Source organism: Onychomys torridus, chromosome 6 (assembly GCF_903995425.1).
Source record: "Onychomys torridus chromosome 6, mOncTor1.1, whole genome shotgun sequence".
Classification (NCBI taxonomy): Eukaryota; Metazoa; Chordata; class Mammalia; order Rodentia; family Cricetidae; genus Onychomys; species Onychomys torridus.
The window spans coordinates 85,502,623-85,516,304 of record NC_050448.1 but is presented as its reverse complement, the minus strand read 5'-3'; the positions used below and the strand labels follow the sequence as shown (position 1 = coordinate 85,516,304).

General features: G+C 42.2%; 1 long non-coding RNA gene across 1 annotated transcript in view; it reads right to left on the bottom strand.

Annotated features, from left to right (window-relative positions):
* Positions 1–4,087: 4,087 nt before the first annotated feature.
* Positions 4,088–13,682, bottom strand: part of LOC118585133 — a 41,894-nt gene continuing 32,299 nt past the window's right edge. Inside the window, exons 2-5 of the long non-coding RNA XR_004945148.1 lie at positions 9,282–9,360; positions 8,493–8,715; positions 6,178–6,246; positions 4,088–4,302 (exon numbers count right to left, since the gene is read on the bottom strand). This is a non-coding gene — a long non-coding RNA (uncharacterized LOC118585133). The remainder of the gene's footprint in view (positions 4,303–6,177; positions 6,247–8,492; positions 8,716–9,281; positions 9,361–13,682) is intronic.

Here is a 13,682-nt window from a genome sequence, read left to right as displayed (position 1 = left end):
CCTGTGACACAATCCCTAGCAAACTGATGTGGCAAGGGTTTGGGATCCCACACATTCTAACAGGTAACTAGGTTGATAAGTTATTTCAGTATGTTATGGATGAACAAAAAACAAACAAGAACAAAAACCTTCTGCAGATCATCCTTAGATCCTAAGGAACCTAGAGAACATTCCAGAGGCTCCCTCTAGAACTCTCCTGGGGCTCAGTGTACATGAAGGGGTGGAGTTGAGACTGCTGAGAGCATTCCTTTCTCATCTCCCTGACTGGTGGCTCCCTACTGCATCATAATTACCTGGAAGACACATTAGCACACACATTGTTGGACTCCAGCCCCAAATTCTAGATATGGTAGGTCTGACATTTTAGCATTTAATAAATAGTCAGCCTTTTTAAGAGATGTCTACCGTCCCTTGTTCTCAATATAATTGTAAATTCTTCATCCCAGAAATGTCTCTAGTCACCATCTTTGAATATGTATTGTTAAAGAGCAAGACCTTGAACTAAGCATGCTCAGGAGACTGCTGGCCTCTATGTGCAGTGCCAAGCCCTTCCAACATGGATGCAGGTATGTCCCTCAGTAAAATCCCTTGCCTGTTGAGTTCAGAGATACTGTCTCTCCTTGTTTGCTGAAAGTACTAAGATATCCATCACTGTTTGTCTCTTGGTTTCACTTGGTTTTGTGCCTACCAAGGGCTGGACCCACAAGCTTGATTGCAGGGCTGGACTCTAGCACTGTACTTCTGATACATCCAGGTAATGCTAATACAGCTGGTCCTGGGCCACACTTGAAGACCACTGTTCTGGAGCTTTCCTAGGCACAGGACACCCAGCATACAAGGCCATATCCCACTCTGCTGGGAATACACCTCCCTCATTTAGACTTGGTGACAAGCACATGTTGGTCTTTGTGCACATGATACATTTTTTTAAGTCCTGTACCTAATTTAAAGAATTCATATCCTTAGCATCATTTAACTTATACTGCTTGTTGATGGGAATGAGCATTAAGATTGGCATCTTGTGTTGAAATATATAGGTTGATTGTACCCAAGAGAAGATGGCCTCCAAACCATATCTTTGTTCTTTTCACTTTTATTTTATTATCCTATCACTCAATACTAAATGGCCAGTGACAAAAAGGAAATTGTTGATTTCTGGAAATGTTCATTATTAGCCATTGCTAATAATAATTTTCAGCACAGACCGGATATAGCAATAACCCCACCAGCTAGCTGTGTCTGATTTCCAGGTTGTAAGAGGAAACAAACACCTTCAGGAAGCTGGAGCCCACATCTCCTTTCCTCCTCCCCTCAGAGGCTGCCCTCTGCCTGGCTTGAAACATCGGGCAAATCTTTACCTCATCTATCAGGTGTTTGTCCCCACACCCCAAAAAAGAACTTAATTCAAGCAAAACTTGCCAGAGTCTTACATTGGTGTGGTTGACTCCAGTAGATTATTAGCAAAGTAAGAAGTTTCAAATATTCTACATACTAATGGGGTATTGGGTAATACATCACTACATGTATATATTTTCTAATCCAGCTAAAGACATCTAGTTCTTCAAACATCATTCATTCCAAAAATTATTTTTACTCTTTTAATCAGCACATAGTAACAGGTTTTCTTATGGCATTTTCAAACTTAGTTCTTGTTGATCCATGCCCACCCATCCCCCTCCCCATTTGTTCCCTCCTACCCCAAGCACATCCCTTTCTGCTTCCACATCAAACATGTGAGTATGTTCTATCACCCTCCCGCCCCTCTTCCTTAAATCCTCTTTTCCACATCATGAGCCCTTTCTGATTTCATGACCTCTGCCCACACTCACTCCCATATAAGTACATGTGTGTACAAACTAGAAAATAGATCTGCAAGTGAGAGGAAGCCTACAGGTTTTGTCTTTCTGACATGAGTGACCTCGATTAATACATATTTTCCAGTTCTATTCGTTTTCCTGCCAGTCTCATAATACATTTTTTACAGTTGAGTCATACTCCATTGTATAAATGTGCCACGTTATTGTCACCCATTCATCTATTGGCAAACATGTAGGCTGATCTACTTCTTTGCTATTATAAAGATAATCAATAAGCATGAACCTGCAAGTGTCTCTGTAGTAGGATACAGAGTTCTTTGGGTATGTGCCCATGAGTAGTATAGCTGGATCCTATGGTAAATCTACTTTTACTTTTTTGAGAACCCTCCACACTAGTTCACATAGTGGCTGTACCAGTTTACACTCCCGCCAACAGTAAGTAATATTCTCACAAAAATGTGCCACCTCTTTTCTTGATGACAGCCATTCTGATGGGGTATTTGACAGAAAAATAGTTAACATCCTTCCGTTTACCTTTTGAGATGTGTGTAACACAGTGGTTACCCACGTAACTCTTCTGCACAGCGGCCTCCTACAGCTCCTTATTCCTATCCACCAAAGCTCCAAAGTATCCGCTGATCAACCTTTCCCATCCCACTTCCCATCTACTCTTCCCAGCCACTGGTGACCACCATTCTTCTACCCAGGCCTATGAGACCAACATTTTATATTCCACATATACATGACATCATAAGACTGCATGGTACTTGTCTTTCTATCTCTGACTTATTTCACTTCACACAATATTCTCAAATTCCATATATGTTGTCACAAATGGCAGGACTCCATTAATTTTCATGGCTAAGTAGCATTTCATTGTGTATATGTACCACATTTTCTTTACCCATCCATTAGGTCATTGATGGACACTTAGGTCACTTCTGTTTCTTGGTTGTTATGAATAGTGTTGCAATAAACATGGCAGTACACATATTACTCTAATTTACTGATTGCATTTCCTTTGGATATATACACAGGAGCGGGACAACAGGATCACACAATAGTTCTATATCTTTATGTGCATGAGTGTTTTGTCTGTATATAAGCACCCTGTCTATGCATCAGGGGTGTGCAATACCAGAGATGCCTAAAAGAGAGTGTCAGATCCCCTGGGACTGGAATCACAGACAATTTTGATCCTCCATATGGGTGCTGGGAATCAAACCCAGGTCCTCTGAAAAGGCAGCCCGTGCTCTTAACTGCAGAGCCATCTCTCCAGCCATTTTTAGTTCCCACCAGCAACCAGTAAAAGATTCTGTTGCTCTGTATTCTCACCAGCATTCAGTGTTCCCCAGTTTACTTTTTAAACTACGTTAGCTTCTAATGTGTGTGGCCACATCTCATTGTTTTGACTTGCAGTATTCCCAATACACAGCATCTTCTCACAAGTCCTTTGTGTATGTTCTATTTAGTATGTCTGTCTAGACAAGTGTGCTTTTTAACAGTCCTTCTGGGTGTTCCTGGAAGTCAAACTCAGAGGGGATACTTCTAGACACATCTATTTAACCATTCAATTTCCACCACAGTATCCTGGACAGGGATTGAAATACTTTCCCCATTTCTTGATGTCCCAGATTGAGATTTGCAATCATTTACTTATCCATCAACAATGCAAGTGAGCAGAAGGGTAATCTGTTGCCAGAAGAAGCTTTACACATGGGGATGTGTAGTTGGAGAGCTTCTCTCCAGCCCCTGCCAAGCCCTATTAGTCCAACAACCCACTTATAAAATAAACACACAGACATTCATATTATTTAAACTGCTTGGCCATTAGCTCAGGCCTACCATTGTCTAGATCTTACTCTTATATTTAGCCCATTTCTATTAATCTATACTTTGCCATGTGGCTCATGGCTTACCAGTACCTTACATCTTGTCATGGCAGCGGCTGGCTGTATCTCTGTCTTCGCTTTCCACTTCCCAGAATTCTCCTCTCTCCTTGTCCCACCTATACTTCCTGCCTGGCTACTGGCCAATCAGCATTTTATTTATACAGATCAATATCCACAGCACTTCCCCTTTTCTTTTATTTTAAAGGAAGGTTTTAACTTTTACATAGTAAAATTATATATAACAAAACAATTATTAAGCAAGAATTACAGTTATAATATTAAGGAAGATATCCTATTTATCTTATATTTGTAAGTCTAAGGTTTTTATATCTAACTTATCTTTTATCATAACTGAGGAAATTATAACTATCTAGTCTTCAGGGATGAGCTCACGGATTATAACAGCAACTTAGAGATGTCCTACCTTCTACAGATTGATGGATTCTTACTCATAAAATGTGATTCCATGGATCACCATGATCACCTTGTCTGGTATCCCAGGGTCTTCCCAGGCAAGGATACTGCTATGCTGGTATGTTCAGTTCATAATTCAGGACACATTTTGTTTTCTTGATAAAACAGAAGATGTAAGTCTATTCGTAAAAAAAAAAAAAAAAAGACAATTCATTTTAGATTAGGCTTATACTTAAGTACAAAATAAATAAGTATCAGTACACTAAAAAAAATCAACTTTTTCCTAAATGGCCACTGATATCACAGCTGTTTCTACTCTTTATCATAAGAAGAAATTTTCTATTTCTCAAGCTTCAGATGTCCTGGGGTGTGTGCCACTCACACTTCCTGGAGACTCCTCACTACCTAATATCCTCTGCACCTTCAGAGCATGTTGTCACTTTCACAGAGTAGGGGTCCATTGCCTCCTCCACTCTGAATCAGCAGCAGGGTATGCTAGTGACACCCAGATCCTCACCAGGGGACCTGTAGCTCTGTTCCCCTTTTGCTGTTCTTTACTTACTTTGAAAGGTCAGAAGAGACAATCACCACCCTCATCATCGCCGTTCTTAACACCCACCAGCTAGATATGTTACACATTCTTCAGCACCTGTATGTTTCATAAACTGCTTTTTCTCTACTCTCTCCTAATTCAAGGTCAGGATTATTGGCAACCAAACTCTCTGTTACTATCCCATACCATTTACAGCTCTTGGGAGAGGGGATTATCAGAGTTTTCCTATTTAATTCCATGTACTTATCAGTAATTATCCTTTTCATGACCTTTTATAGTCACCTCTATGTATTTTATTTTGTTTGTTTGGTTGGTTGGGGGTTTTTTGTTTATCCAAACAGGACCTCCTGTATATCCCAAGATATCCTTGAACTCACTATGTAGCTGAGAGTAATCTTGAACTGAGACTCCCCCTACCTCTACATCCCTACTGCTGGGCACACAGGCATGTTTCCCATGCCTTGCTCTGTGTTAGGTAGCTTTGAGAAATGCATTCCTGCAAACTTTTGATAACTGGTTATTCTTGGCTTCATTTGATGACTTAAGCTATGACCTTTTTCAAAGATTTCTTTATGCTTAAATTCATCCTCTGGTAAAAATACTGACCCACTTCTTCAATCCACAGTGAGTATTACCTAATAGATTGTTCTGAAAATGTCAGGGCCCATAAACATTTTTATTAATGTGCTAAGCTATAAACACACACATTGAAAGAAGCAAGCCCTCAATTTTTAATTATAAAATATCAGCCTGAATACTGCTACCTATATTTACCTATATAATACTAGATTTTTAAAAAGAAATCTAAGAGTTCATTTTGCCTAAAAAATAGCTAATACATATGAAAGGAACCTTTCAGTTTTATTTCATTTAATTACCCTACTTACATCAAAGAATTTTCTAGAATTTTAGACTAGTGAATCTTACATATAATCATACTCTTACATAAATTGTGAATATAATTTTATCAGACAATTTAAGAATCTTTCCATCCAGTCCTTTGATCATCTCTAAAAGTACATATTTCCTACTACTTCAAATGTTTAGTAGATGTGGGTCTTTAAAGAAAACATAAGCTATTTTACATGACAGTCTTTTGGCTACTTCATGACAGCTATCAGGGTCACTCAAAGCTTTTTCAGCTTCCAGTTCCTAGTTCCTTCCTTCATTCAGGCATGGTTTCTTGAATTTAACCTCTATCCTGTCTGTCCTCTCAAGACAGGTCCAGTTCTTCAAAGTACACCGCAGACACAGAAAGCTCTGTGACCACCCAGTGGGAAATCGCACCAGGCTGCCTCCCCTCCTGTGCAACACCCTCCTGTGCAGGCACCCAGCCACAGGCACCCAGAGGCAGACATTGTTAAGATGCTCCCTCATAGGCCCTGCCTTCCAGCCTAGAGCTTCAGCTGCAGACAATTGGAACACTCCAGATCCTGCAGCTCTCCTATGCATCCTGCCCCCTGAAGTCCCTAATGACAAATACAGGTGCATCAGTACTCACCAAAATAGTATCAGGCACCATGACAGCATCATCAGGACAATCCGCTTATGCCAACAGATCCTTGCTCATCTGCAGTTCACCAACATGACTTTGTATTAGAGACCTCTGAGGAAGTTTGACAAACAAGTGCCCCTGGGCTACCCAGAGGCTTGGATAGAATCAGACTGGCTAAGACTGACAAGGTACTTAAAAAAAAAAAAAAAAATTCTCACATGCAATCAGGACTAAAAACAGTGAGGAAATACAGATTCATCCAGAGGATATGCTCATCCATCTGAACACATTTTCTCTCTCATACAACTATGGTTTAAATGTAAACTATCCCCCACAAGCTCCTGTGTTTAAACACTAGCAGTGATGGTGTTTGGAGAGGTTTTAGAACCTTCGGAATTAGGAAGTGGGTCGCTAGCAGGTCTTGAAGTTTACAGCCAACCCACTTCGTGCTGGCCTATGCTTCTGGAAAATGCCATAAATTATACAAATGGCTCCTACCACCACAGCCAGAGCCCCAGCCACTGTGCCTCTCATGAAACTGTGAGCTAAAATAAATCCTTCCCTTAAGGTGCTTCTTGTCTGGAATTTGGTTAACACAGTGAGGCAAGTAACTAAGACCGCTGGGTCAGTAAATGGCTCCCCTACTCCCTTCCACCAGTCCTCTGGGTTGTTAGTGTAGGCATCTGCCATTGAATGGTGCATGAATAAATGATGACAGATGCCCTTAAGACATTCATCTTTGGAGAAAGACAACCTCTCCTCTTCATCCTTTACCATGGACTTTTGGGTTTATCTTTGTGTTTATTTCCACCTGATAGACCTGGAATGCCTTCACAGGCTGTTTACTTCTTCCTTAGCTGAACCAGGGACTGTTCACCTCAGCCATTCACTCTCCAGTCCATCTTCAGACTTAACACCATTCGGAGCATCTCTCCGTAACTGTTTCTCCCCACGGTCCCTTTCCAGCCATCCTCTGTCTGCTCACACTCTTCTTTCCCCTCCCTTCTTGTGTCTTTTCTCACAGCAACATATCAAGACACACTAGTTTTCATTCTCCAACACTCATTTTGCCATCCCTGTCTTCTCCTCAACTCGCATCACTCTGCTTTCTCACCCCAGTGTGTCACAGGCATCCTTGTTAGGGATGTCTGTGAGTCTTTGTTTAATATGTCACATCACTTTCTTGAAGTCATTTCCTCTCTCAGCCACACTCTTACAGCTTGTCTCTCATACCACTGATCACTGCTTGTCATTGTCCTTTTCAGGCTCCTCCTCTGCCACCAGACATAAATGGTATCAGTCCCTAAGGCTCCAGTCTGTTCCCTTAATCACATTTAAATTATCATAATCCTGTTTATTGCTTCAGCTGTTGCTTTTAAGCAGATAATTGCCAACACTTCATCCCAGACCTTTATTCTGAAGTATGAATTGAGTTTAAGAATATCTCATAGTCCTCTCAAATCTAATACACTCAAAATATAACCCATTGCCTTCCCATAGAAACAATATTCTTCTGCAAAGTTATCTGACTTGGACTCCATCCTTTGACATTTAAGAACTCCTGATGGGCTCAGGAGATAGCTCAGGGGATAAAATGTGTGCCCTTCTGATCCCCAAAAACCACATAAGAGCCAGGCAGGCATGGTAGTCTCCTGTAAGACAGAGCAGGGGCAGAGCAGGGGGAGCTCAGGGCAATCTGGCTGGCCAGACTGCAGACATTGGTGAGCCTTACGTTCAGCAAGGTGCCCTGCCTCAATAAAGAAAGTAGAAAGTGCTCAAGGAAGACCCCCAGTACCAACTTCATGACTGCAATGCACTCCACGTAAACACACACGTGCACCTACACACATGCAAATATGCATACACACCGTGAAATATACAGATGGGGAAAAATCCCTAAGAACACCAACCTAAATGTTCAAAAGCTGCCTCATGGTCTCTCCACTCACTATCAGCTTAGCAGAGCCTTTTTTGCAACGTCCAACCCAAAATGATTTCTTCCCTAGATTCCCTATCTAGATATAAGCACTGTTTTTACCCTGGTGTTTAAAAAAAAAAAAAATTCCAGGTCAAAAGTTCACCCCCCTCTTCTACATCAAAACAATCACCAAGTCTTGTTAACTCTCCCCTTTGAAAACTTCTATTCAAAAACACCTATTTAGCATTTTCTAACTCCCAGGTATGGTTCTGGGTTTTGGAGATAATGTTGTAAACAAGAAAGCTACAACTTTGCCCTTAGCAACTCCATAACCAATATCTGACAGAGATCAATCAGAAAAGAAGAGCTTCTGAATGACAAGAGTCTCAGAGCAGAGACTGACCTTGTGTCGCTGTGGGAGGTGGGTGACTGGTTTACGTCCAGCTGTTGCTTCTTCGCATGGTGTTGGCTTGAAGTCAGTAGGGTGGGCAGTTAGGAAGGAAAGATGGGCAGGAAGTGGAGACGGAGGACAGGCTTAATTTCATGTGGGAACTCGAGAGGACAGACCAGAATGAGCCTCAGTCTGCTGCTTCCATCAAGCCTTCATTTTCCACAGTGTGGGTGACCTGCAACAGAAGCCAATACCCTATCTCCGCAGTCTAAACCCTCATCTAGCTTAGGAGTTGGAGAAACTGAAGAGGCTTCTGAGCCCTAGCTGCTCCCTTATGCCAAGAAGGTGAGCCAGCACATCCCCGACTGTGAATGTGGGCAATAGTACCTGACCCTACACCAACTTTCCATATAAACATTCATGCCCTCCTTCCCTCCTTCCAAATGGTGTGTGTGCGTGTGCGTGTGCGTGTGCGTGGGTGTGGGTGTGGGTGTCTGTGTACACTGCTTTAAGACAATGTTTCACCACACGGCCTGAACTGTCCTAGAACTCAGTATGTAGACTGAATGCTGAGATTAAAGGCATGCACCATCACTCCCCGCTTATAGAAATATATTTTAAGGCCAGTTCTTAAAACCCAACAAGGGACAAGAATTGTTGGAAATCTGTTTCCATTTTAGCTAAGCTAACCAAGACAAAGCTACTCACTGCCGCATCTATCCCCTGAGCTGTGAGACTCTGTCTACCTCTGATCTGCCCCGTTCTCACTATGGTACCTAGGAGATGGCTATAAACTCTAACCAGCTCAAATCCATGCCACCTCTCCATCAGCACCGTCCAGCGCCGGAAGTCCTTTGTTCAATGAATCCATTAGGTATGTCTGGAAGAGACAGTAAAATCAGAATAATAGCTGCTTAAACAAAACAAAAAAACGTATTTTTCAGATAGAATTTTGTTGCCACCTCTGCCTTTTCAGCCCTGAATCTCAGCAGGCATCTCTAGCAGGAAGAACTCGGAGAAGAGTGCGGAGGACTAAGTGCCAGCACTCCAATCTGCCCCTGTTTCTGTTCTATGAATGCAGTCTGAAATTGCTAGGGACAGAACCCAGCCCTGTAGGCCCTGTGGCTGTGGAACTGTCCCATTTCCTCTTGTGTTTCCTGGGACACGATCAAGCACAGGCTCTGACAGAAAGAGCAACCTGAGGAGAGGAGCAATGGCTTCTCCACATCTCATGCCCATTGAAGGCACACACAGACGGTTCCTTACAGTCTGTGTGCCTCAGGGAAGAAGACGTATTTCACAAGTGTCAGCCAAAGTGGCATTGGATGCCTTACAAAGGTTAAGAAGAGGATCCTCTGTGGCAAACTAAAGGCCAACACGACAAATATCACTACTGTGGGCACTTGGCTGCTTACACTGCTGCAGTGGTGGGGGAATACCCCCCAGCTAGTAAGTACTTTACCCTCCCCCTGGTCATTACTTCAGAACAGGAGGCCCTTTGAATGTCAACATGTCCCTACCCTCACTCAACTAACTATTATCTATTCTTTTGAAAACACATGAAAGCTCTTCCTTTGACCTACAAATACACAAAACTCTGAGGAAAGCCCTTCCTGCTAATTACTGAGACACAGCTGGCATTACGTCTTGCTGAAAAGCAAATTTGAAAACTACACAGTGGTACAAGCAGTTTGCTGCCCTGTCTCGCTCAACACTCAAGAACCTGTTTGAACAGTTCCAGGCCTTGGTCACCTGTCATTAGAGACCATTGAAAGGCAAACCCAGAAGACCATACCCTCAGTCACGATAGGTGGCCCGTGCAGCCTTTCAGAACACCCCAGATGCTGCTGGTGGAGGTGTGACCATTTCAATCAGAAAATACCACTTCTAAGAAATTATTCCAAAAAATTAATCATTGTTGTGTGCAAAGATGTGCAGGATAATCACCTCATAAGTGTGGGCAGAGCTGTGAATAATTACCTCATAATAAAAGGGAACAATGCACACACATATGTGCACACATACACACACACATATATGCCAAGAAACATATGTATTGTCATAAAGAGTGTCCATTGTGCTAGGTAAAAACATGGGGATATAAAAGAGACTATTCTGTGTGATCCATGTTCTATTTTCAAATGAATTATTACTTCATATATGACAACATAGTTTGCTAGGTAAGTGCTGGCCTAGACTCGGGTGCCTGAGAAACTGGCATCATGTGCCTTCAGGTATAGCCATCCACACTGAGACCTGGATTGACTTTGTCTCTGCCCATGACCACCATGGATTCATAGAGTAAGAATGAGCAAAGACTTCCTGAAGACCTAAACCCTTCCTTCTGACTCCAGAGTGTTTGTGAACTGTCTGATACAAAGGTTGAGGGTAAGAGGGCTGACTGAGTTTGAATTTGAGAAAACCCTGAAGGGAATTCACAATGTGGATAGAAGGAATTATGAACAGTGCATTCACCTGATCAACAAAGAGAAAGGATCCAAGGTGATTGTGATTCTATGTCAAGTACACATTTTCCCTCATAGCGCTTCTCAACTCAACTATCTGGAGATAGGTTTATATCATAAAGTCTGATCTCAGACTCTGTCTTGGAGGGGACATACCACAAAGGCCTCTGGCTTAGTAGCGGTGAATAAAGGAATAAGATAATAGTCCAGTGGAGGTGAAGGTCTGGTTGAAAACCCCAGAGGGGCTGCCAGATCTTCCACATAGTAGTAGTGACATCCAGCTGACCCCAACTGGTATCAACAGCCTTACTTAGAGACTCCATTCTATCCCCAGCAAATTTATGATCAATTGCATAGCTAATAGAAGAAATGCCTGTGTGTGACTGGCACTTGGATCTCTGGGTTAACAATCAAAACCCTCTCTCTTTTTCTGCCACCTTCAAAGCTGTTCTCCATTAGCAGCCAGCTCTGGAGTTTGTTCAGCCCATGACTGGTAGTCCAAGGAAGACCTGAGTTCCTATGCTACCTACAAATAGAAAAGTTCATGCCTGGGAACATTCCACTCATTTTATAATTCTTGGGGATAAAGATGCTGAAGGAAGCTAGATCTCCTGCTAATTTAGCTAGTAATGTTCAAGAGTCCATCTAACCTAAGTATGAGTGTGAGGATGACCAAGCCTAGAAACCTGTAGATGGGAGTGGGCAGAATAGCCTTCCAGAAGGATGAGTTTGTCCAGGACACTCTTGCTATAAGAATAACTACTATGTCCAGAACAAATATGATGTGAGCTCTGGAACCATGTACTGGTATTGTGTGACATGACTAGTGGATTCCAGTGAAACTGAGAATAAGGGGCATTAAAAACCACTTCCAAACTTTGCTCATGAAAATCTCAAAAGAAAATAGACAGGCCTTGGTTATTTGGAGTGCTTAACCGTGATCTTTATGTCTTTACAAGGATTGAGGGGTTGGGATTCTGTGCCCTCGTCCAGTGCCTCTCTTTACTTCAGGTTCCTGAAGATGGGGTGACCTGATGGTACTGTGAGGATGAGCGAGACTGTGTTATGGAACAACCACATATTTGATTGGAGATGTTCTGCAAGGTGTGCCTCACTAAGAGTGTACAGCCACAGCTCATCAAAAGCTCCTGTCTAATGCCATGAGTGAGAGACTGGATGGCCTCGGGATTTCCTTACCCTTATCCTGTGTGCAGAGCCTGCCAAAAGGCAGAGGCAGTGTCTTCTCCTGGAGTGTTTATGACTAGGATATCTAATTTGAATCTTGAAAATACCATGTTGAAAGGGCTCTTCAATTCCCAAACAGTGGAAAAAGAAAGCACTGAGCAAGCCATGCAAGGGGTAATGTCCTGCCCTTCCTGGGTGTGACACCATCTGTGTTTGGGGAAACAATGTGAGGGTGGGATGTCGGGTGCACCACCCGGAAAGTGGCACCACAGAAAGAGTGCCAAACATGAGGTTAATATCTGACTAGGATGGGTGGTTAATGGCATCCTTTCAAGGGTGACTGTACACTTGATTGTCTAAACCATGATATCTTGAACATCAAAGGGGGCCTGTTAATATTTATACCAAATAATAGACATAATACTAGGACTGTCCCAGACCAGTCATAAGGCTTTAATGATGTAACTGCAGAAGAACAGAAAAAAAATTAAATGTAACATGAACTATAATCCTCTGAATAAATACACCTAAGTATATTTTTGAACCAAAGCCAGTAACAGGCCTAGTACATACCAGACTACATGCTCAAGATCCAGTTGTTTTTAATGACTGGTGTTTTTTTGTTTGTTTGGTTGGTTGGTTGGTTTGGTTTTTGGTTTTTCGAGACAGGGTTTCTCTGTGTAGCTTTGCGCTTTTTCCTGGAACTCGCTTTGGAGATCAGGCTGGCCTCGAACTCACAAAGATCTGCCAGGCTCTGCCTCCCGAGTGCTGGGATTAAAGGAGTGTGCTGCCACCACTGCCACCACCACCCAGCTTTTAATGACTGTTTTTAAAATGGAGTGTTATCCAATGTATAGAATTAACAAAGATGCTAAAGGAAATATGGTATTCCTCCATATTGTAAGGGTCCAGTTTAAAATCTTGGCCCAAGGGACCTGGAAGATAATTAATTTCTAGAATTTGATGGTAAACTGATTCATAAATTATATGAAGGGACATTTTATTTATTTGACTCAATATTTATATTAATATTTGGGAACGTAATCCCTTTTCATCTGGGATATAAAGGTTTGGTTACATCTTGACAGGTACCAACACAGACAGGTTCTTAGTGGCTCAACAAATTTAAAGTCAGATCACAATATATTTATACAGCCATGTGAGCCAATCAGCCATCTGTCTTTCTTCAGATGGACCAACTCTAAATTATGAGAGTAAGACTCTTCAACAACACCTTTTAAACCTCGGCCCTCAAGGAGGGGCCAGGCTTCAGCTTCCCAAGTCCGCCTGCTTTGTGGAGGGTTTCTCTGTGTGTCTGCTATGTGTGCCTCTTTTCTGTCCCTAACAAAATAGTTTTCCAAAAAGTAAAGCACATAGTATTACCAGGATTATATCAGAAGTGCAGCATCACTACCATGGCTCTCAACACAGTTCTATCAACGATCTAAGACCTCCTTGAAGTTCAAGGGCTTGAGGAAGCAGTCAAGGAAAGTTATGGCATTGTTGTTAAAAGGCAGACAAAAGACATCTTTCTAGGACAGGCGATCTTGGA